The sequence below is a fragment of the Schistocerca cancellata genome, chromosome 6 (assembly GCF_023864275.1).
Source record: "Schistocerca cancellata isolate TAMUIC-IGC-003103 chromosome 6, iqSchCanc2.1, whole genome shotgun sequence".
Lineage (NCBI taxonomy): Eukaryota > Metazoa > Arthropoda > Insecta > Orthoptera > Acrididae > Schistocerca > Schistocerca cancellata.
Window position 1 is genome coordinate 646,792,433 of NC_064631.1, and position 23,306 is coordinate 646,815,738.

A 23,306-nucleotide genomic window follows, 5' to 3' on the forward strand; every position below is an offset into this window, starting at 1 on the left:
TGTCTTTGTTTCCTCACAGAGGAACGTCATTTTCGGAAACCCCAAGATAACGTAACCGTCCATTTACGCAGACTTTCTTATTCTCTGCTAAGATATTAGTTTCTGGTGGCAAAAAGGAGCTAATGAATCTGAGACTGCTGCAAGTATTGGGCAAGGTAGGTAAGGCGGACCTGCCAGCGAGATAGTGTTCTGGCGAATGCAGTACCTGTGAATGAGATGTGAAGGCACAGGACAATGATCTAAGAGGCAAGGCATTCACATCAAGCTGTAGGTTTCTGAAGAACGTAAACAAATACGAAATTGTAACGTAATCAGTGTTTGTGTTCAATTCATCGTGTACTGATCTGACTATAGTTGCGCTACAGCTACTTCGCTTGTCATAATTTTAAGTACTATTAGGAAGTTAGTTCTAGAATCTGCGGTGCCTGTAATTTTGATGGAGAATCTGTTTTTAACCAATCTGTTTTAAACCAAAGATCGATGCTTTAGTTTCCAAATTAACTGATGTAGTTGTGGTTATTTACACTGATCAGCCAGAACATTATGACCATCTACCTTATACCTGGTATGTCCACCTTTGGCACACGTCACGTAATTCCCATAAATTCCCGGGAGGGGGACGATGAGCTCTGACGTATCACATCCCAGATGTGTTCGTTAAGGTTCAGATCTGGCGAGTTGAGACACCAGCATATCAATTGGACATCGCCTCTGTGTTCCTTGAAACCACCTTATCACGCCCGTGGCATTGTGACATGGTGCATTATGTTGTTGGAAACGCCACTGCCATCTGGAAACGTGATCGCCATGAAGGAATGTACGTGGTCTGCAACCAGTGTACTATACTCCTTGGTTGTCTTGGTGCGTCGCACGATCTCCACTGGACGCATGGATGCCCACGTGAATGTTCCCCAGAGCACAATGGAGCTGCCGCCAGTTTGTCTCCGTACAGGTATCAAGGAGCAGTTCCCCTGGTGAACGACGGATTCGAGATCTACCATCGGCATCGTGAAGAGGGTACTGGGATTCATCAGACCGTGCAACACTCTGCAACTGCGCCAACGTCCAGTGCTCATTTCTGTAGTGGGTGCCAATGACATGGTGTCAGCCGGCCGGAGTGGCCGAGCGGTTAAAGGCGCTACAGTTTGGAACCGCACGGCCGCTACGGTCGCAGGTTCGAATCCTGCCTCGGTCATGGATGTGTGTGATGTCCTTAGGTTAGTTAGGTTTAAGTAGTTCTAAGTTCTAGGGGACTTATGACCACAGCAGTTGAGTCCCATAGTACTCAGAGCCATTTGAACCATTTTTTTGACATGGTGTCAACAGTGGCACCAGCATGGGTCATCGGCTGCGGAGGTCCCTCGTTAGGGGTCTTCCTTCCACTGTGTGTTCAGACACGCGTCCACTCTGCCCAGCAATAAAGTCCGATGTAAGTTCTGCCACAATTCGCCACCTGTTCCGTTTTAGCAGTCTTCCCAACCTATAACGTCCGACATATGTAATGGGGCGTGGACACCCAACCCCACGACGTTTGGACGTAGTTTCGACTTGTTTTCGCCACGTGTTGAAGGCACTCATATAATGACTCCTCGAACACAAGAAATGTGATGCAGTTTCCGATAAGCTCGTGCCGACCCTCTGTGCAATCACAATCTGCTCTCGGTCAAACTTAGATCGTGCATCTTCCCCATTCCACGGACAGCACGCTCGTTGATAATCATGCAAAATGCGTGTGTCTGACTAGCAGTCACTCCTCACCAGGCGACGCTGCTATCGCTTGGACAGGGTTATGTGGTTCGGCGGTCATAATTTTCTGGCTGATCTGTGTATTTTTTCAATGACTTGCTCAGAGTGAAGTGGTTAGAGCTTTCAGTGAAGGTAAAACAAGAGATTAATTGTTGGATTAACATCCTATGTTCAGTTTGCGAATGAGATTACAGCCAAATACAACCATACACCAGAACATTCGAAGAGAGACGCGACTGAGCCATCTTAATGAACTCGACAGCTGAGGGTCTGTAATGGCCAGCAGTGCTGAACTGAACTCAAAGAGGCGGGGCTCAGCGGTTGTCGGCAGGTGGCGGCCATACTTCCGTCACTCAGCTGAGTGAATGACAGAATTCAGCCTCCCTGATGGGCAGAGTGGTAGTTTGAGAAACACCACGGCTGCAGGAGCGGAGAAGGTGAACTCGTGGTTTGTCACGTGATCTGGGAATACACGGCGCTTTCGACCTTTACGGACCACAGGTGGGCAAGCTGGTAGGGCGGAAACGAGAGCCTGTAGTACTTGGTAAACAGGCCAATATTCTGTAAAACTCAATGCAAGACAGCTGTTAAATAACCAAGCATATCTATAAAATGGTACATTAAGACGAGGTATTGCATGGAAACGCACCCTCGGACAGTGCAATAGATTTAGAGCTGTTAATTATCTAAGGTTTGCAAATAATATAAAATTAAAAAATTAAGATGTTTCCAACGGATTGGGCAATTTTGATCATACATGTGTCAACGAGCAGAGCTTGAGGAGCCCTATCAGAACATGGGAATGGAACTTCTGTAAATGCCAGAGTTTGTATTCTGAGTTATAAGGACATCGATATCTTACATAATAAATAATAAACTGATATAAATTTGCGACAGCATACTAACTTAGGCAATGTGTATTTATATATAAATCTACTCGTTTATTAACGCTTTCTAAATAGTAAAACATTGTAAACCATCTATTGCTCTGACAACACCGTAATTTGTGAGACAACTCAAAGACTAAGCAGAAAACTAAGGCCATTATCGAAAGGCTGAGGACATTTAAGTCCAGTTTGTCACATTATATATATATGGAAAATATTGTATGAGAATTTTCATAACGAAGGACAAAGGTCCTGAATAGTCGGCGGCAGTCTAAGTCTGGGAGAGTCACTCTGGAGAGGTGGATCAGTGCAGACGCGTAACTTTGAGTGTTTGTAGTGGACACTTACAATATTTTTCGGAAAAAGTTCCTATGAATTTAGAATATTCCCGTGAGTTCAGAGTCGTTAAAATTTTAGCATATTGGACAGAGTTGAACTCGGGATATTTCAGTGAGTTAGTATGATTTGACGCTTGCGTCGAACTTCAAGAATGAACACAAGCACTTGAAGTTGGAAAAATTTTGGAAGTCTACGGGAAACCAAGGGTACTTAACGTCGTAACTTCCGTAGTTTCCTAGAAATTCATAATACATATTACATAACATGGTGCACTGCACTGGTATGCAAATTCAGGAAGCAATAGTTCTATCACTGTGATCATTCGGTCACAAAAGGTGATCAGTGAACTATAATTATTTTTGAACCAAAACCTAAGTGAGTTCAGAACGTTATTTGAATTCTGCCATCGCATATTTAAATCCTCTCTGCATTTTTTATTAAACTTTTGAATACTTAGTGTAAAGAGTAAAGCGCTGTTGTGACATATGCGTTGGATGTGTCCCAAACGATATCGAAATCAAATAACTTAAAGCAACCACGTATCTGGACAGCCCCGTAACAACAGTTGTATAATTGTAAACTGTAAACTTTCATGATCGATAATGTCAAAATTAATAAAGTGGTCCAGGCTATTATGCCCTGGTCGAATGTGGTATGACGTCACATATTATGAATGCGTGATCGCAGTTGGCCGTTGTCGACTGCCGTTGGCCGCTGTTGCTATCACACCATGGTGGAAGACTGGTACATACCTTCTTCAGCACAAAAATACAGATGTCATTCAGTTTCACGTCCTCCTCCTTCCTATTGAAATTCCTTGGGTGTTTTTAATATCCATACCATTACTGTCAACAGTGTATTTTCTGTTGGGCCCACAGCATGTCCTGTAATGACATAATAAAATAAAAAACTGTAATGTAACAGCATGCTGCTGTAATTGTTAATTGCTAGATGTTTTACATTAGCAATCGCTGTGTCCCCTCTGCGTAACCTTCATGATATCCGCTTGTGGCTGCCAGTACTTTAATGCTATTACAATGAATTTGGTGCACCCCAGGCAGCAAAGCATGTTCCGCAACAGGTGATTTGCCAATCTCCTGTCTCCTGCAACTGCACTTGTGTTGTTCTCGCCGTTGTTTGACCGTTCTTTTTGTAGTACCCGCGTACACCTCCCCACAACTACATGGAATCCTATAAATTCCTGCTTTTCCCAGCGGTTGGCGCGCATCCTTAGCCGATTTTAGAAGATCTTGTATCTTCCGGGTGGGTTTGTTTATTACCACGATGTTCCGATTTTTCAAGATTTTTCCTATGCGGTCAGTAACGTACTTCATGGGAGGCAGGAAAATTTTCAATTTCACCGGCGCTTGAGCATCGTTATGATTTCTACGTGGTAGCCTTAACGCTGTTTTCGCAGATTTTCCTTCCTCTCTCCATCAACGTCTCTATGAGGCCTCGCTCTTGTTGTGGGTCGTGGTTCGAGTCACGATGTACGTAATGGTCTGTGTGCTTGGGTTCTTCCCTGCCATGCCACCACAAAACAAACGTATCATCCACGTACCAGATACAAATATTCGGTTTCTTGTTCGCAGTTTCCAATGTCTGCTCCTAGATTTCTTCCAGACAGAAGTTCGCTATCACAGGGCTTAAGGGGCTCCCCATAGCGACACCATTCGTCTGTTCATAGACTTCATCATTCCCTTTGCAACACGTGGTTGTTAGCAATATTTAAACGTGGATAATACGTCTGTTTGTGGCTATATGACAGGCAGGAATTGCGTAGTTTTAACAAACATTTCAACGAGATCAATCCAGAGATTCAGTTTACTATGGAGGAGGAGGAAGATGAAAGGTTGAATTTCCTTTATGCGCTAGCTTTCAAGAAGGAAGATGGTAACTTGGGCCATACGGTTTACTGGAAACCCACGCACACAGACCGTTACTTACACTGTGATCAAAGTTGCGGCAGTTTTGGATACGACGTCTTTCCACACTGGCTACATACACCACCTGCTTCATTTGCCGCCAGAGGAAGAACTAAAGACATGTCAGGCCAAGTGACCTGGAGTCCAGGCCACCGATTTCCGAAGGTGGCTGTCAGATGATTTCTCAAGGCAGTGCTGAAATGAGACAGCCTCGCATCGTGCTGGTAATAAATCTTTTGTCTAACAATCACGGGTACACCAATTAGCAGAACTGGCAGAACAAGATCCATGAAGATGCGGTATCTCCGATCAAAAATTGTTCAAGTGTGTGTACATTCCTAAGGGAACAAACTACATCTACATCTACATCTACATCCATACTCCGCAAGCCACCTGACGGTGTGTGGCGGAGGGTACCTTCAGTACCTCTATCGGTTCTCCCTTCTATTCCAGTCTCGTATTGTTCGTGGAAAGAAGGATTGCCGGTATGCCTCTGTGTGGGCTCTAATCTCTCTGATTTTATCCTCATGGTCTCTTCGCGAGATATACGTAGGAGGGAGCAATATACTGCTTGACTCTTCGGTGAAGGTATGTTCTCGAAACTTTGACAAAAGCCCGTACCGAGCTACTGAGCGTCTCTCCTGCAGAGTCTTCCACTGGAGTTTATCTATCATCTCCGTAACGCTTTCGCGATTACTAAATGATCCTGTAACGAAGCGCGCTGCTCTCCGTTGGATCTTCTCTATGTCTTGTATCAACCCTATCTGGTACGGATCCCACACTGCTGAGCAGTATTCAAGCAGTGGGCGAACAAGCGTACTGTAACCTACTTCCTTTGTTTTCGGATTGCATTTCCTTAGGATTCTTCCAATGAATCTCAGTCTGGCATCTGCTTTACCGACAATCAACATTATATGATCATTCCATTTTAAATCACTCCTAATGCGTACTCCCAGATAATTTATGGTATTAACTGCTTCCAATTGCTGACCTGCTATTTTGTAGCTAAATGATAAAGGATCTGTCTTTCTGTGTATTCGCAGCACATTACACTTGTCTACATTGAGATTCAGTTGCCATTCCCTGCACCATGCGTCAATTCGCTGCAGATCCTCCTGCATTTCAGTACAATTTTCCATTGTTACAACCTCTCGATACACCACAGCATCATCTGCAAAAAGCCTCAGTGAACTTCCGATGTCATCCACCAGGTCATTTATGTATATTGTGAATAGCAACGGTCCTATGACACTCCCCTGCGGCACACCTGAAATTACTCTTACTTCGGAAGACTTCTCTCCAGTGAGAATAACATGCTGCGTCCTGTTATCTAGGAACTCCTCAATCCAATCACACAATTGGTCTGATAGTCCATATGCTCTTACTTTGTTCAATAAACGACTGCTGAGGTCATCGGTCCCTAGACTTACACACTGCTTAAACTAACTTACGCTAAGGACAACACACACACCATGCTCGAGGGAGGGCTCGAACCTCCGGTGGGAGGGGCCGTGCGATTTGTGACATGGCGCCTCTAACCGCGCGGCCGCTCCGTTTGGCTATCTCCGTCAACTGAGGCGGAATAAAAGAATGTGTGGTCCAGTCAACCGGCCATCGAGAATGCCGGCCCACACATTAACATTGAATCGCTGCTGATACTTGTGAATGAACCGGTGTGTTTCTAAACAGGCCTCAGTGCCAACCAACCGTACACAAAACGGTTTTGAATGTCATTACACATTCCCAGTCAGCGGCACCTACAGAACAGCGTACGTCAGCACCACTAATAGAGCTCCTATATAATACGCTCTGTTTCCTCCGTCTCTGAGGATTCAGTATTGTTTGCATTGTGCGTGGTTAACCTACAGTATTCACGCAACTTTTTACAATGTTGTGAATAAAATGTTTTGTTTACTGTATGACGTGTACCGGAAAGTACTTCATTTATATAGAGATATTTAAAATGTTCTCTTCATGTATCAGAAGAACTTAAATGTAATGTTATACAGCTGTGGCTCGGAACTTGTGTGGTGATTTGTAAATATTAAATGTAACGAATTTAGAACACGGTACCAACGTCCTCAAATATGAGTGTTATGCAGTAACCATCTGTGCTTATTTATTAATTTTTGCCCATATACAGGCACCTGTAAAAGTGGTGTTTATTCTTTAGTCATAAGTAGGTACTTTAAAATATGCAGTGTTTTTATTGTATGGAGGGAGAAAGTCTATAGTTTCAAATTACAGTGAAACCTATTTTAATCAATAATTTCATCTATCATTTAATCAGTACTCATTCTTAGTACTTCATGACAGGTTATTATAGTTCAGTGAAGAAGTGATAGTGAAGAATTAGAAAATACACTCCTGGAAATGGAAATAAGAACACCGTGAATTCATTGTCCCAGGAAGGGGAAACTTTATTGACACATTCCTGGGGTCAGATACATCACATGATCACACTGACAGAACCACAGGCACATAGACACAGGCAACAGAGCATGCACAATGTCGGCACTAGTACAGTGTATATCCACCTTTCGCAGCAATGCAGGCTGCTATTCTCCCATGGAGACGATCGTAGAGATGCTGGATGTAGTCCTGTGGAACGGCTTGCCATGCCATTTCCACCTGGCGCCTCAGTTGGACCAGCGTTCGTGCTGGACGTGCAGACCGCGTGAGACGACGCTTCATCCAGTCCCAAACATGCTCAATGGGGGACAGATCCGGAGATCTTGCTGGCCAGGGTAGTTGACTTACACCTTCTAGAGCACGTTGGGTGGCACGGGATACATGCGGACGTGCATTGTCCTGTTGGAACAGCAAGTTCCCTTGCCGGTGTAGGAATGGTAGAACGATGGGTTCGATGACGGTTTGGATGTACCGTGCACTATTCAGTGTCCCCTCGACGATCACCAGTGGTGTACGGCCAGTGTAGGAGATCGCTCCCCACACCATGATGCCGGGTGTTGGCCCTGTGTGCCTCGGTCGTATGCAGTCCTCATTGTGGCGCTCACCTGCACGGTGCCAAACACGCATACGACCATCATTGGCACCAAGGCAGAAGCGACTCTCATCGCTGAAGACGACACGTCTCCATTCGTCCCTCCATTCACGCCTGTCGCGACACCACTGGAGGCGGGCTGCACGATGTTGGGGCGTGAGCGGAAGACGGCCTAACGGTGTGCGGCACCGTAGCCCAGCTTCATGGAGACGGTTGCGAATGGTCCTCGCCGATACCCCAGGAGCAACAGTGTCCCTAATTTGCTGGGAAGTGGCGGTGCGGTCCCCTACGGCACTGCGTAGGATCCTACGGTCTTGGCGTGCATCCGTGCGTCGCTGCGCTCCGGTCCCAGGTCGACGGGCACGTGCACCTTCCGCCGACCACTGGCGACAACATCGATGTACTGTGGAGACCTCACGCCCCACGTGTTGAGCAATTCGGCGGTACGTCCACCCGGCCTCCCGCATGCCCACTATACGCCCTCGCTCAAAGTCCGTCAACTGCACATACGGTTCACGTCCACGCTGTCGCGGCATGCTACCAGTGTTAAAGACTGCGATGGAGCTCCGTATGCCACGGCAAACTGGCTGACACTGACGGCGGCGGTGCACAAATGCTGCGCAGCTAGCGCCATTCGACGGCTAACACCGCGGTTCCTGGTGTGTCCGCTGTGCCGTGCTTGTGATCATTGCTTGTACAGCCCTCTCGCAGTGTCCGGAGCAAGTATGGTGGGTCTGACACACCGGTGTCAATGTGTTCTTTTTTCCATTTCCAGGAGTGTAGTTTGTTAGCTCTCTCTTTCATCTAAGTATAAAATAAGCATGTAATAGAGGTTCAGGAACACACGTTTCCAGAATGAACACACGTCTTGCATCATAAAAGCACTCAAGCCTGTCTCATGGCCTTCAAGATTGTTAGTTTATGCTACTTTAGCTTAGATTCTGAGGTAATTTTGTCTATTTGGAATTCATGTCTCTATCATTAACTCATAAATAAGACAGAAAATTTCTTGCTTGTAGGCTTGTGGTTGAAAATGTATTCTTTGATGGTTATGGTAGGTTTGCAGGTTTCATTGATTACTACAAAGATATCGTAATTATCACTCGTCCTGCCATACCTGTAAATAAAAAGTAGGATTTAAGTATTATTCAGTATGTGTATGTATTTTAGTACTTTCACCATTGCAGCCCAGTCAGCAGTCATGATAATAATATATAAGAAACTACGAGCCTCGATTGCGGTAATGAAACCAACCTTTACCTACGTGTCAGCCCAAGTAATTGAGCCTTCTTCAGAAGATAAACCTGAATCTGTAATATCTCTACGAGGCCATGGTCTAGAAATAAAACTAAAACAGCCTGAATAGGCGTAGTCGCATTTTAAAAAAGCTGTACATAGGTACTAAGTCACCACCAAGACAAGTTTCACGCTATCTCCAGAGGCCCACCGCACGGCGTCATGAAGACGAGGACCTCGCCGGAGCTTAAGTCTTGATGGTGACTTAGTATTTATGTACCGCGTTTTTAAAATGTGACTACGCCTATTCAGGCTGTTTTAGTTTTATTTCTAGACCATGCCCTAGTTGACATATTATAGAATCAGGTTTATCTTCTGAAGAAGGCTCAATTACTTTGGCTGAAATTTAGGTAAAGGCATGTTTCATTACCGCAATCGAGGCTGATAGTTTCTTATATATCTGTATGTATGTTTATGAAGACGACATATGAATACATCATGATAAATAATCATCTCCATTTTGCCAATTGCGAAAAAATCTCAGGAATAGAAAATTTTTTGAGACGATCTGCTTCGGCATAGTTTTCGACTACGGAAAGAAACGCAGCTTGATATAATTGGTTTCATGTTTATAACTGTTATTAACGTGTACTCATAATTCACAACTCAGCTGCAGATCCTGGTTCATATTTACCTCTGCGGTAGTTTACACTTGGAAATCTAATCGTGTGAAAGCCAATTTGTGAATGGTTGGCGCAGTTCGCCGCTGAACAGACCCTCGTATTTACAGCGAAATCTTCAGTATGTTTAATTGGAAATCTCCAGTCGAATCTTGACTCACACTGTATGAATCTCCTGTAGTTCAGGGAAAAAAGGGCTGACAGATCAGCTCACATTATACGAGTCTTTAACACTAACAAAATGTTCTCTAACGTTACAAGCTGAGTTGAAAGACACAGTGTTCTTTACCGAAATATATTTACTGTTGCGTAACTCCCCTTCCGGAACACGCGGTATATTAATATACTGTTCCATGTTCACAGTAATCCAAATACTTGATCTCAGTTCATGGTACGAAAAACACAACGAGAACTTGACAGAACGACCTCAGGCCTGAACTACAGCCTCCACACGCTGCAGTTTAAATGCTTCATTCATCATCGGGCCTCCAAAGATCCACCGCATGCAGCTCGCTTCGCTACGTTCCCTCCGAAACTAGCTGAGATTCACCTTGTAACACCACAGCTCTTATGCTATACGGATTTATTTTACTTTTGTTTCATTTAATGTTACATCATTGAGCTTCTGTAGATGTGTTTGATTGAATAGGTAACACAGAATTGTATACTCCTTTCTTTGTACAAACTTTGATGTCATGGTTTGGTTCAATGCAAAGTAGTGTATCTGTACTGTAAATGCTTTGTCCCATTTGGAGGGAACAAAACTTACTGTATATGATTGTAATTTTGTGTGAATAATTTTTTGTAGATATGTCAATATGTATAATGTTTTGTTTTATTTAGTGTATTTGGTTGCTGTTATGTAAACTGCTGATCCTCACTTAGGGTTCTTAGTTAGTTTGTATGTAAACAGTGTAGTGGTTCCCCTCGGGAACGGAACTGTGTAGCGCGCGCAAATTGTGGTTGGCCTACGTAGAAAAGGTGGAACTGATAGTCAGTCGGAGACGAGCTACGAGTCGGAGACGAGCTACGAGTCCGTGCACTGCCATGTAAAAGATGCATATTGTGCTGATTCCGAGAGAGGCTTTTCCTGCTTTTTTCCAAGGCCTCGGATGGATGGATAAATAGCTGGAACTATTCTGGAGTTTGTATCTATCATCGCCACCAAGAAATGACAGAGTCCAGCAATTCTGCCTACAATTCCACCTACCAACATGCAGTTGCCACCACATTGCGCAATCATTGTAACGTAATACTATAATGATGTACAGTGAAGGATCAGCTTAATGGACGTGCTAATGTGCTGAAATATAAGGTAATTTGTATCTGAATTTATGTACCTACCTTGATTTTTCTCCTCATCATAACACCTCTCAGGTTCCTCTCCGTTTGAGCTAAAGTGATATCCGAGTGTCCTTACTAAAAGAAATTAAAGCCTAGAGTTTTGCTAATTAATGCCTCTTGAACTTAGTAAAAAGAAAGTTAAAGTTAATGTGGCAATAGAGTGAGTTAAAGTAAATGTTATTTGCTCAAAATAATTTTCCTATTAAAACTGCTATTTAAAGTGCTGTTGCTAACTTCAATATTAAAAGTTCTTAAGACTGAGGCTTATAAGGCAAATGATCACATTATTGTCTGTAGTAAATTCTAAAAGGTGAGTCAGTTTCTTGCAATTTGGTCAGTATTGTGTTTCGCTGTAGTAAAAGTGAGAAAGCTGCAGTTGTGAAACATTATATATTCATATTTGCTAAGTGTTTGTGTATCTTGTGTATTAGAAGTGCATGTTAATAGTAATGTTATAAAGACCATTCACTTTATGTAAGCCTGAAAGTAATAGGGTGTTTCGGTATCTCTTATAATTTTGCAAATAGTTTGTGCTGCTCCAGTTGTTAGCTTCAATCTTAAAACATATGTGTGTCAGAGTTCATTGCACTCGCGTGTGGCTAAGTCTAGGTTGTGTTTGTCCGTTATAATTACTTATACCTACTTTCTTAAACGAGAACGGTAATCTTTCTCTTGCCTAATTAGGCTTGCGACCGTTTCCCTTATTCTATAAACAGTATAGCTAGGCAAAATTTTGTTTGTTACTATTTAAATATTTACGTAATTCTGAGTTTCATTCCCGATAAGCCACCTCCGTTAGGAACAACACGGTCAACATAAAAAGATTCCTCTCAGAGGGTAACACTGCTCTGTTGCTTTGTGCCATAGTTGCTTTTACAAAATAGTTTTATGTCACAACCTGTTTCTAGCATTGAGGTTATGGTACAGTAGTAGCAGACAGAAGTGTTATAACCTGAATTCCTGGACTTCTTGTTCTGTGGGAAACTGATCGCAACTGAGACGGGGCGACAGTCATCTGCAGTACCTGTCATTTGGGACCGTGATAACGCCACTGTCGGTACGCCACGTTACCTGGCTGGGGGTGATGGAGCAGCCCTTGGAGACCCGTTGGATGGTCCCCACTGATGCACCAACAAATTAGGCTACTTCATTCACGATGTGGTGGTGGGCAAACCCAAACATGGTAGCTCATTTCCGCTCTTCTGCCACGTCGGCACTTGGGTCCCTCTCATTGCCCCGATTGGTACATTCGACTTGCACCTACACACCACTTTACTGCCAGTGGCTTACTTTAGCGATGTAGGGTCACGTGACTCCCTAAAACCTTTTGTACACAAATTCTATTAACTAATCAGTTTCGGTCATGTGATTACAATCAAGTACCATACAATTATTTGCCACTGCTGAAACTTGTATAATGCATAACATAGTTAATTGTAAATTCATCGATATCATTTGTAAACCTTCGTACACTAAAATGAGATTCTGCACTTCTGTGTGCAGAGCACTCCGTATACTGACAACTGCGTTGTACTGTTGGCTATATTCTTCATTTCACTATTGACGATATTAGTGCAGGATGATTTTTACTTTATTCGATGCCACATAAAGATTGGTTGCATAGAGGCTCTTGCAAATAATTTGATCACACCCGAAGACTATCAGAGTATCTGAATTTTTTTGTTAAGAATGGTTTATTTCAAAAGCAGCTTATGGCTCCTATTCTTAGGATGAGACTTTCATTTGATTTAGATTGCCACAAATTTCGAGACCTAAAGGTCAGCAATATTATACTTCATGTAATTTCTCAGGTGAACCATCGTAAAAAGAGGCTTAAACAAAAATCCCCTGGAAAATTTAGGTTGCCAGTATAAATATCATAACTATGGTCCTAGATTTTGTATGTGTTATAAATAAGTTTCGTCACTGGAAAGAAATGGTTCAAATGGCTCTGAGCACTATGGGACTTAACATCTGAGGTCATCAGTCCCCTAGAATTTGGAACTACTTTAACATAACAAACCTAAGGACGTCTCACACATCCATGCCCGAGGCAGGATTCGAAACTGAGACCGTAGCGGTCTCGCGGCTCCAGACTAAAGCGCCTAGTACCGATCGGCCACAGCGGCCGGCTCCGTCACTACAGGTGCCGCTTATGACTGTACGGTAAATGTGATTATACAACTGTTACATTTAATAAAATCGGTGCTGGTAACGTTGCGGACATGCCAAAGTCTCCGAAGGGGCACGACAGTCAATGGCCCAACGATGTAGCGCGAGCAAGCAGGGCAAGGCTCGATCATTAGAACAGTTCCTGTGAACTCCACTGCTGTAATCAGCATGCTACACTACATTCTGTGCAAACTGTCCCTAGCATAAGAGATTTCTGTCAGGGACCATATGTACCGTGACCAATCATCTTTGTTTTGATGTTCCCTGCTCCCAGTATTACTTGAACGAACAGGTTCCCAACATCCTGTATTTATTCTTACATCCTCAGTGATCAAATGTTGTCGTTCCGTTTGCGTGTTCCAGACGAGTATGCTGTGGACACTTCTGCATTTCCAGATGAGAACAGTCATAGGACAGCGTGTGTACATTCGTTGTTTGACGAAAGCCCAAATGCACTACTGCATTTCGACCACCCTGATACGGAACCCAATCTTAAACCCTCATAAAACGTCTGAGAATATGATATATTTAAATCAAAGTTTTTTTTGACAGCCAGTGAAACGTATCGTTCCTGCAGTTCTCTAGATCTGCAGATAGTAATGCTCAGTTACTTGCTTCAGCTGAACTGGGCATGCCTGTCAAATCTTCTGGACGATCTTCCTCAATGAAGCGAGAGCATTATGAAGGCCAGTGACGGTTTTAGACGAGAGAAATCCCGTTTTACAACGTATACAGCCAGTCTTAAGCGACGGATCAAAATTTGTAAAAAAGGTCGGGATTCGAACACAAGTGTCCTGCTCAATAGTGCGACCGTACTGGTTGTACGGGAATGTGCATGTGGTGTGGATGACGAAATGAAATACAGTCTCTCTCATGAACTAGCCGAAAATCAAAGCTGTAAACTGTTCACAAGTTCTATATCAGCTCGGAGACCGCCGTGCTATAGCACGAAAAGATTTACCCACACACTACACAGCACATACACTTGAACGTGCCCCCGCAAATGTGGTTGAATTTATAAGTTCGGCTACGTTTCGTCCTTGGGGCGTCAACTCACATTCATTGCAATGTACCCAATGTTCCATAAAAGTATTTAATATAAATGGAAGCAGGATTTCCTATGCAAAAGTCATGCACGCACAAATGTATTTTTTAAAAGTTTCATAAATTCTTGTTTATTTCCAATAAGTACACAGAAAAATCTAAAGTCACAGTTCACAATAAATTAATTTCAGAGCTTGGCCGATTTTCTTGAGATCTTGATGGTGTTGAATAAACCACGATTAACTGCGTGATTTGTCTGTAGAAAACAGTTAAAGTTAAACAGTGTTTGAAATCATAAGTCCCACAATGGCTACACACTGAAACCTTGTAAGTGCGGCCTGTATCACACGCTACCAGAAAAATAAGTCCATCAGTTGCTGAAACCAATAATTGAAGCACGCCAACTAGCGCCTGTTTAAGCGTTAATCAGATAAAACTGTCTGCTAACACAGACTGACCGCCTCCAACGGCGTCCCATACTGAACTACCCTACTAATTTCTGCTGTTCACCCAGGAAACGTCTGTCAAGTGAAAATGAAGTCAGTTAATTTTAACCTTTTATACACATATGATACATCAAACCACACGGAAACTTTCAAAGAAATATTGTGTTGTTATCAGTGTTTATCTACTATAGTCTATTTATAAACTATAATTTGTATGGTTTTTCCTCCGTTTTCGGATTTATAAGTGTAAATATTAACAAACAATTTAATTAGACGTTAAATAACTTTCTATATATGTAAAGTTTACAGTAATGCCTCTACTCTAAATGTTTCTCTATGTAGTGAGGAAGAAAAGCTGGCTTTGATTGCTTGAAACCATCTTTTCAACCTCTCATTTAAATATGTGAACAGTTTCAGTAAATCTACTATCGGAGTCCAATACAGTTTTGTGAGATGCATCCGTAGGCACATCGTTTGTTGCAGTCGCATAATGCGTTGCCGAGGTATTCACTTTTAAAGTTCAAGAATTATATATAACATTTAACTTTCAATAACTTAAAAAGTAATGCGTATATCGGAGGCGCGTCTTCACACCCGTAATCGTCCATCTTTTTCACCTGAAATGAGTCTACTGGCTCTTCAGTGAAACATATGGTTCAATATTTATCAATGTTGGGGAAAGCCTTAATTTTCCACTGGAAGCGAAAAGCGACCATGAGAAAGGAGCAGCCATTGCGCTGCCCAGCGGAAGGGTTTTCCCGGTCATGCGGCAGTCTTAGCTGCCAGCGGAAGCGCAAGGACGGCCCCGGCAGTGGAGCAAAGAACGGAACTGGCCCTCCACATGCTCCTGTCAAGCTGACTTCAGCTGTCAACACGAATACGACCAGGTATTCAAATGTTCAAATGTGTGTGAATTCCTAAGGGACCAAACTGCTGTGGTCATCGGTCCCAAGACTTACACAGTACTGAAGCTAACTTAAATTAACTTATCCTAAGAACAACACCCACACATGCCCGAGGGAGGACTCGAACCTCCGGCGGGAGGGGCAGCGCAGTCAGTGACATGGCGCCTCAAACCGCGCGGCCACACCGCTCGGCTAAATATTTGCAGTTAGAGCATTTCGTATGTTCTTAAATCATTAGGAGAAAAAATTTACTTCTAGAAGACACGTTTTTAAAAATACGCGAAACAACGGGTTAGTAAATATTACTGGTTTACTGTTCCTACAAGCTGATAATTAAAGCAATTTGTTTTGACCATTCATTATTGAGGCACACAAGCCACCTTACAGAGGAAGGGTCCGTCGTACATGGTGTGTTATTTGTAATCATAGGCAGTGTCCATACCAGGAGCTGTAGCCGTTCGTTGTTGTGGTATGTCCGATAACCGGTTTGATGCAGCTTTCCACGATACTCTATCCTGTACAAGCCTCTTCATCTCCGAGTAACTATTTCAACCTACATACTTCGGAATCTGCTTGATGTTTTCATTCCTTGGTCTACCTCTACGATTATTACCACTCACGCTTCCGTCAGGTACGAAATTGGTGATCCCTTGATGCCTCAGAATGTGTCCTACCAACCGCTCCCACCTTCTAGTTAGGTTGTGCCAAACCTTTCTTTTCACCCCAGTTCTATTCAGTATCTCCTCATTATTACGTTATCGACCCATCTGATCTTCAGCATTCTTCTGTAGCACCATATTTCTAAAGATTCTATGCTCTTCTTGTCTAAACTGTTTATCTTCCTTGTTTCACTTCCATACATGGCCAGACTCCATACAAATACTTTCAGAAAGGACTTCCTGGAACTTAAATCTATATTCGATGTTAACAAATTTCTCTTCTTCAGAAACGATTTTCTTGCCATAGCCAGTCTACAATTTATATCCTTCCTACTTCAAACATAATTAGTTATTTTACTGCACAAATAGAAAAGCTCATCAACTACTTTAAGCGTCCCATTTCCTAATATCATTCCCACGGTATCACATGATTTAATTTGACTACATTCTATTATCCTCGATTTGCTTTTGTTGATGCTCATCTTATTTCCTCCTTTCAGGACACTGTCCATTCCGTTCAGCAGCTCCTCCAAGTTGTTTGCTGTATCTCACAGAATTACAGTGTCATGGTCAAAACTCAAATTTTTTTTTCTCGTTTCTGGACATTAAATCCTACTCGAAATTTTCCTTTTCTTACCTTTACTGTTCGCTCAGTATTCTAATTGAATAACATCGGGGGTGGACTGCAACTCTGTTTCACTCCCTCCTCACTCACTGCTTCCCTTTCATGCACATCGACGGTTGTAACTGCCATCTGGTTTCTGTAATAATGGTAAATAGCCTTCCTCTCCCTGTATTTTATCGGTGCCACATTTGGAATTTGAAAGAGAGTATTCTAGTCAATATTGTGGAAAGATTTCTCTGCATCTACAAATGCTACAAACACATGATTGCCTTTCCTTAACCTATCTTCTATGAAAAGTCGTATGGTCTGTACCGCCTTGCGTGTTCCTACATGTCTCCGGAATGTAGACGAATCTTGCCCGAGGTCGGCTTCTACCAGGTTTTCCTTTCTTCTGTAAGGAATTCGAGTTAGTATTTTGCAGTCATAACTTATTAAACTGATACTTCGGTAATAGTTACACCTGTTAGCACCTGCTTCCTTTGGAATTGGAATTATTATGTTTTTCTTGAAGTCTGAAGGTAGTTAGTTGTCTAGTCGTTTAGCAATAATAACATGAGTACATTGCTCAGCGCTTCCAACGACTGTGCAGTGTAATTACTGCGACTGCCATGACCGTTTCGCATTTCAAAGAGTATTGCTTAATTCATCCAGGGTTTCCATGGAGATAGTTATAATGCTATTCAAGCAAACATAAGTGTAATTAACATGGTACATCTTCGTTTTATGTTCGTCAATAAGATGAGAAGTTTGAGGTAAACAAACACACGCTTGGTGGAACTGTGCACCTGAACTGAATACCAACTATGAGGTTTAATATGAACTGAATTAACACAAAGTCTTACGGTAAGCAACGTTGCGTAGATATACCTCGAGCAATTAAACAGAGAACCGACTCGTGGAGATAACATCTTGGACCTACTGATAACAAACAGACCCGAGCTTTTCGACTCTGTAAGTGCAGAACAGGGAATCAGTGATCATAAGGCCGTTGCAGCATCCCTGAATATGGAAGTTAATAGGAATATAAAAAATGGGAGGAAAGTTCATCTGTTTAGCAAGAGTAATAGAAGGCAGATTTCAGACTACCTAACAGATCAAAACGAAAATTTCTGTTCCGACACTGACAATGTTGAGTGTTTATGGAAAAAGTTCAAGGCAATCGTAAAATGCGTTTTAGACAGGTACGTGCCGAGTAAAACTGTGACGGACGGGAAAAACTCACCGTGGTACAACAACAAAGTTAGGAAACTACTGCGAAAGCAAAGAGAGCTTCACTCCAAGTTTAAACGCAGCCAAAACCTCTCAGACAAACAGAAGCTAAACGATGTCAAAGTTAGCGTAAGGAGGGCTATGCGTGAAGCATTTAGTGAATTCGAAAGTAAAATACTAGGTACCGACTTGACAGAAAATCCTAGGAAGTTCTGATCTTACGTTAAATCAGTAAGTGGCTCGAAACAGCATGTCCAGACACTCCGGGATGATGAAGGCATTCAAACAGAGGATGACAAGTGTAAAGCTGAAATACTAAACACCTTTTTCCAAAGCTGTTTCACAGAGGAAGACCGCACTGCAGTTCCTTCTCTAAATCCTCGCACAAACGAAAAAATGGCTGACATCGAAATAAGTATCAAAGGAATAGAAAAGCAACTGGAATCACTCAACAGAGGAAAGTCCACTGGACCTGACGGGATACCAATTCGATTCTACACAGAGTACGCGAAAGAACTTGCCCCCCTTCTAACAGCCGTGTACCGCAAGTCTCTAGAGGAACTGAAGGTTCCAATTGATTGGAAAAGAGCACAGGTAGTCCCAGTCTTCAAGAAGGGTCATCGAGCAGATGCGCAAAACTATAGACCTATATCTCTGACGTCGATCTGTTGTAGAATTTTAGATCATGTTTTTTGCTCGAGTATCATGTCGTTTTTGGAAACTCAGAATCTACTATGTAGGAATCAACATGGATTCCGGAAACAGCGATCGTGTGAGACCCAACTCGCTTTATTTGTTCATGAGACCCAGAAAATATTAGATACAGGCTCCCAGATAGATGCTATTTTTCTTGACTTCCGGAAGGCGTTCGATACAGTTCCGCACTGTCGCCTAATAAACAAAGTAAGAGCTTACGGAATATCAGACCAGCTGTGTGGCTGGATTGAAGAGTTTTTAGCAAACAGAACACAGCATGTTGTTATCAACGGAGAGACGTCTACAGACGTTAAAGTAACCTCTGGCGTGCCACAGTGGAGTGTTATGGGACCATTGCTTTTCACAATATATATATAAATGACCTAGTAGACTGTGTCGGAAGTTCCATGCGGCTTTTCGCGGATGATGCTGTAGTATACGGAGAAGTTGCAGTATTAGAAAATTGTAGCGAAATGCAGGAAGATCTGCAGCGGATAGGCACTTGGTGCAGGGAGTGCCAACTGACCCTTAACATAGACAAATGTAATGTATTGCGAATACATAGAAAGAAGGATCCTTTATTGTATGATTATATGATAGCGGAACAAACACTGGTAGCAGTTACTTCTGTAAAATATGTGGGAGTATGCGTGCGGAACGATTTGAAGTGGAATGATCATATAAAATTAATTCTTGGTAAGGCGGGTACCAGGCTGAGATTCATTGGGAGAGTCCTTAGAAAATGTAGTCCATCAACAAAGGAGTTGGCTTACAAAACACTCATTCGACCTATACTTGAGTATTGCTCATCAGTGTGGGATCCGTACCAGATCGGGTTGACGGCGGAGATAGAGAAGATCCAAAGAAGAGCGGCGCGTTTCGTCACAGGGTTATTTGGTAACCGTGATAGCGTTACGGAGATGTTTGGCAAGCTCAAGTGGCAGACTCTGCAAGAGAGGCGCTCTGCATCGCGGTGTAGCTTGCTCGCCAGGTTTCGAGAGCGTGTGTTTCTGGATGAGGTATCGAATATATTGCTTCCCCCTACTTATACCTCCCGAGGAGATCACGAATGTAAAATTAGAGAGATTAGAGCGCGCACAGAGGCTTTCAGACAGTCGTTCTTCCCGCGAACCATACGCGACTGGAACAGGAAAGGGAGGTAATGACAGTGGCACGTAAAGTGCCCTCCGCCACACACCGTTGGGTGGCTTGCGGAGTATAAATGTAGATGTAGATGTAGATATCGGATCCTGCAACTTTGCACGTGCCCGAAACACGCGGTACGACGTTTGTGGAGTATTAACCTTAAGGAGAAATCAGCCTCTGCCTGGAACAGGGCTCTGTTTGTGCCTGAGTCTGCACGACTCATTACGTTCGTTGACGAGTGTAGCTGACACAGTAAGCCAGTGCGAGCGAACAGCTTAAAACACCATTAATCATAAACATTGCACTTTCTGCGGTGCTGTATTGAAACAGTAATTACCCCGTGACGTCGGTTATCCCAGCTTCCGCGCCAGAACTAAGCTGGCTTATCCGTTTATCCCACGGCGCTGAAATCCTCTCGGCTCGCATGCAGTTAGCGATGGGAAGTAATAAGTTCAGAGGTCTGGCGTCACAAATTAGTGTCACACTTATGGGAAGCCGGTTTTTACGGTTAAGAAAATAGGTGAGGATGGTCCTTAATATGAAATTTTTGATGACTTATATTTCTTTAAAATGCTTTCAGTGAAACTCTGCCTGCTATACGACCGCAGTTTCATCATGTATTGACGCACATCTCGTGTACGGTTGCTGATGGCGGAAACAGCGAACTGTAAAACAACGTGACGATGCGATCACAGTTTTAACTTTCTTCGAGATTCTTTGGTAAGTGGGACTGTCGCGTCGCTTTACATGCTCTTATTCAGCTTACTTAGCTGGAGGCAAAACAAGGAGAATACAGGCGGGCAGTGGTGCATGATAGAAATTGTAACACGCAGGATGATTGAAAAGCACGTTACACATGTCGTCCCACGTAAGACCACTACGCAACAAGGGTGGCGCATTGTCAGGATAGAGTTAATGTTCTGGGTCTCCCGCAGACACATTTGTGTTGCATCACGGATTACAGATATATCACAGGGTGCGAGTAAAATGATGTGACAACCGTAAAGATAATACACAGTGGAAATACGCAGGTTGCTATAATTTTTGTTGGTGACACGTCTTAAGTGCACAAATATACACCGTCAATTGTGCCGATGTTTGCACCGCATGGTATGTCGCGTCCAGCTGTAGTGAAATGGCGTCAACAATTTGACCTGGACCACACAGACGTGGGTGACAACGACGGCGAAGTCCATTTATTGCGCCATGCGGTCTCCATCTTTTCAGCAAGCTGGAAAGAGATTTTCCAGCGATGAGGACGTTCACATAGCTATTGTGGAATGTTCCGTGCCCAACTCTACATTCTCTAAATTCGAGGAACTGAACGGCTGGTAGAACGTTCTGACTCCTCCTTTCCAGGGACTTGATGATTACGTTGAAGTACAGTAAAGTGTTATGTGGACAGTATATGGCGGCAGTCGTCCACGACCGTAAACAAACAACAAGTGTTTAAACCACTCCCCATTTAAAACTGGCAGGATGTAGTGTCTACATAAGATCTGTGTCACTATGAAATGTTGCGCAGCATTCAATGAATAATGCTTGGCCTCCGCGAGTACTGTGTAACTTGTTTTTCGAAGTCCACTCGTGTATGAGCCATTCTGAGGTAAATCAATCTATTCCGCGTCAACGAATTATGTCCCATCGTCTTCTTGTTCTTCTTGTTCTTGTTCCTCTTCTTCTCCTTCTCCTCTTCAAGGTTTATCCAAGGACTAAAAAGAATACTCTTCCAGTTCGCACTTCCCCCGTTGTCTGATATTTCCTGCCTGATTTTGTACTTACCTATTTCTGTTCATGTATACGCAAGCACAACGTCTAAATGATTTATTTCTCTGTGACATTAACCATACTTCTGCCTTTCGTACGTAAGAATCGAAACTACAAAACTTAATCTTCCTGTACTGTAACGTTAACGAAATGAAAAACTGTGATTATTTCTCATAGATATTAGATATTTATAGGGCAGGTTTTTCAAAACAATAATTTCAAGTTCTTCTTCGCAATGAATGATGAGTGTAGAATCAACGAATGAAATTGTACAAATTGTGTGTTAATTTTAGACTGAATCCTAACCTTTAGCAAGGTACACACTGCCATTTGTGAATTTTAACTTTAGAGAAGTTTCTGAGCTGGTTTTGAAACGAAATATTATTTGTTATTACTACTAATTTTACAAACAATCAAAATCAAAAAAGAAACATATGAAGGCGTCCGGAATGGAAACAACGCTGCACCATAACGTACGACGTCAGGGATTCTCCGTATTACACCACGCAGTTGCAGCCAAAAGGAATCTAGGAAACGTTGTCGCTACTGTCTTCAAATCTTAATTTAGAATTCTTAGATTAACTGTGACTGTATTGTAGACAAGTTCTAATCAAGTAACATGACTCTGTTGTAGACAAGTTTAAATCACGTAACACAGTATGTCAGGTAGCGTCAGTTAACTGGGAAAAATGCGCTGTGTATTGGCGTGCTTATGAAACAAATGTTACTCGCAGGCACTTCGTACAGATTACCATCTCGTAACTAGGCGCCAAAGTTAGGTAAAATTTTTAAAGGATATCATGGTCGCCCCGAAATGGAAAATTCTGTACTTTTAAAAACTACTATTGAAGCTTGTCTGGCCATTAGCCACTAAAAAACTGTGCTTCACAAAGTATCAAAACCTTAAAACACATCTGACGTGTATGTATGTTCTTGTCACATCCATATGCTGATTATTTAACGTCGTTAACATCTTTTATATAACCAAGTTTATGTCTAATTCTATTTTATTGGTTTGTGCACAATTGCAACAACTTTTCATGTTACCAAGTTCAAATGGTTCAAATGGCTCTGAGCACTATGAGACTTAACATCTGAGCTCATCACTTCCCTAGAACGTAGAACTAATTAAACATAACCAACATAAGGACATCACACACATCCATGCCCGAGGCAGGATTCGAACCTGCGACCGTAGCGATCGCGCGTTTCCAGACTGAAGCGCCTAGAACCACTCGGCCACCACAGCCGGCAGGACCAATGCTTAATGTCGGCTTGTCACCAAGTCTATTGAAGTTTTATGTGCAGTATATGAGGGGTAACAGTAGTTTCCATTGGTACAATAAAGTGCAGCATGCTGTAAGCAGAAATCACTGAAAATCGATAGTTAAATATTACCACTAGTACTCTGTTCAAAGAAAGTTAGATTTCATACAATCCTGTTGCGAGAACGTCCGCAACTGAGCATTATAGCAG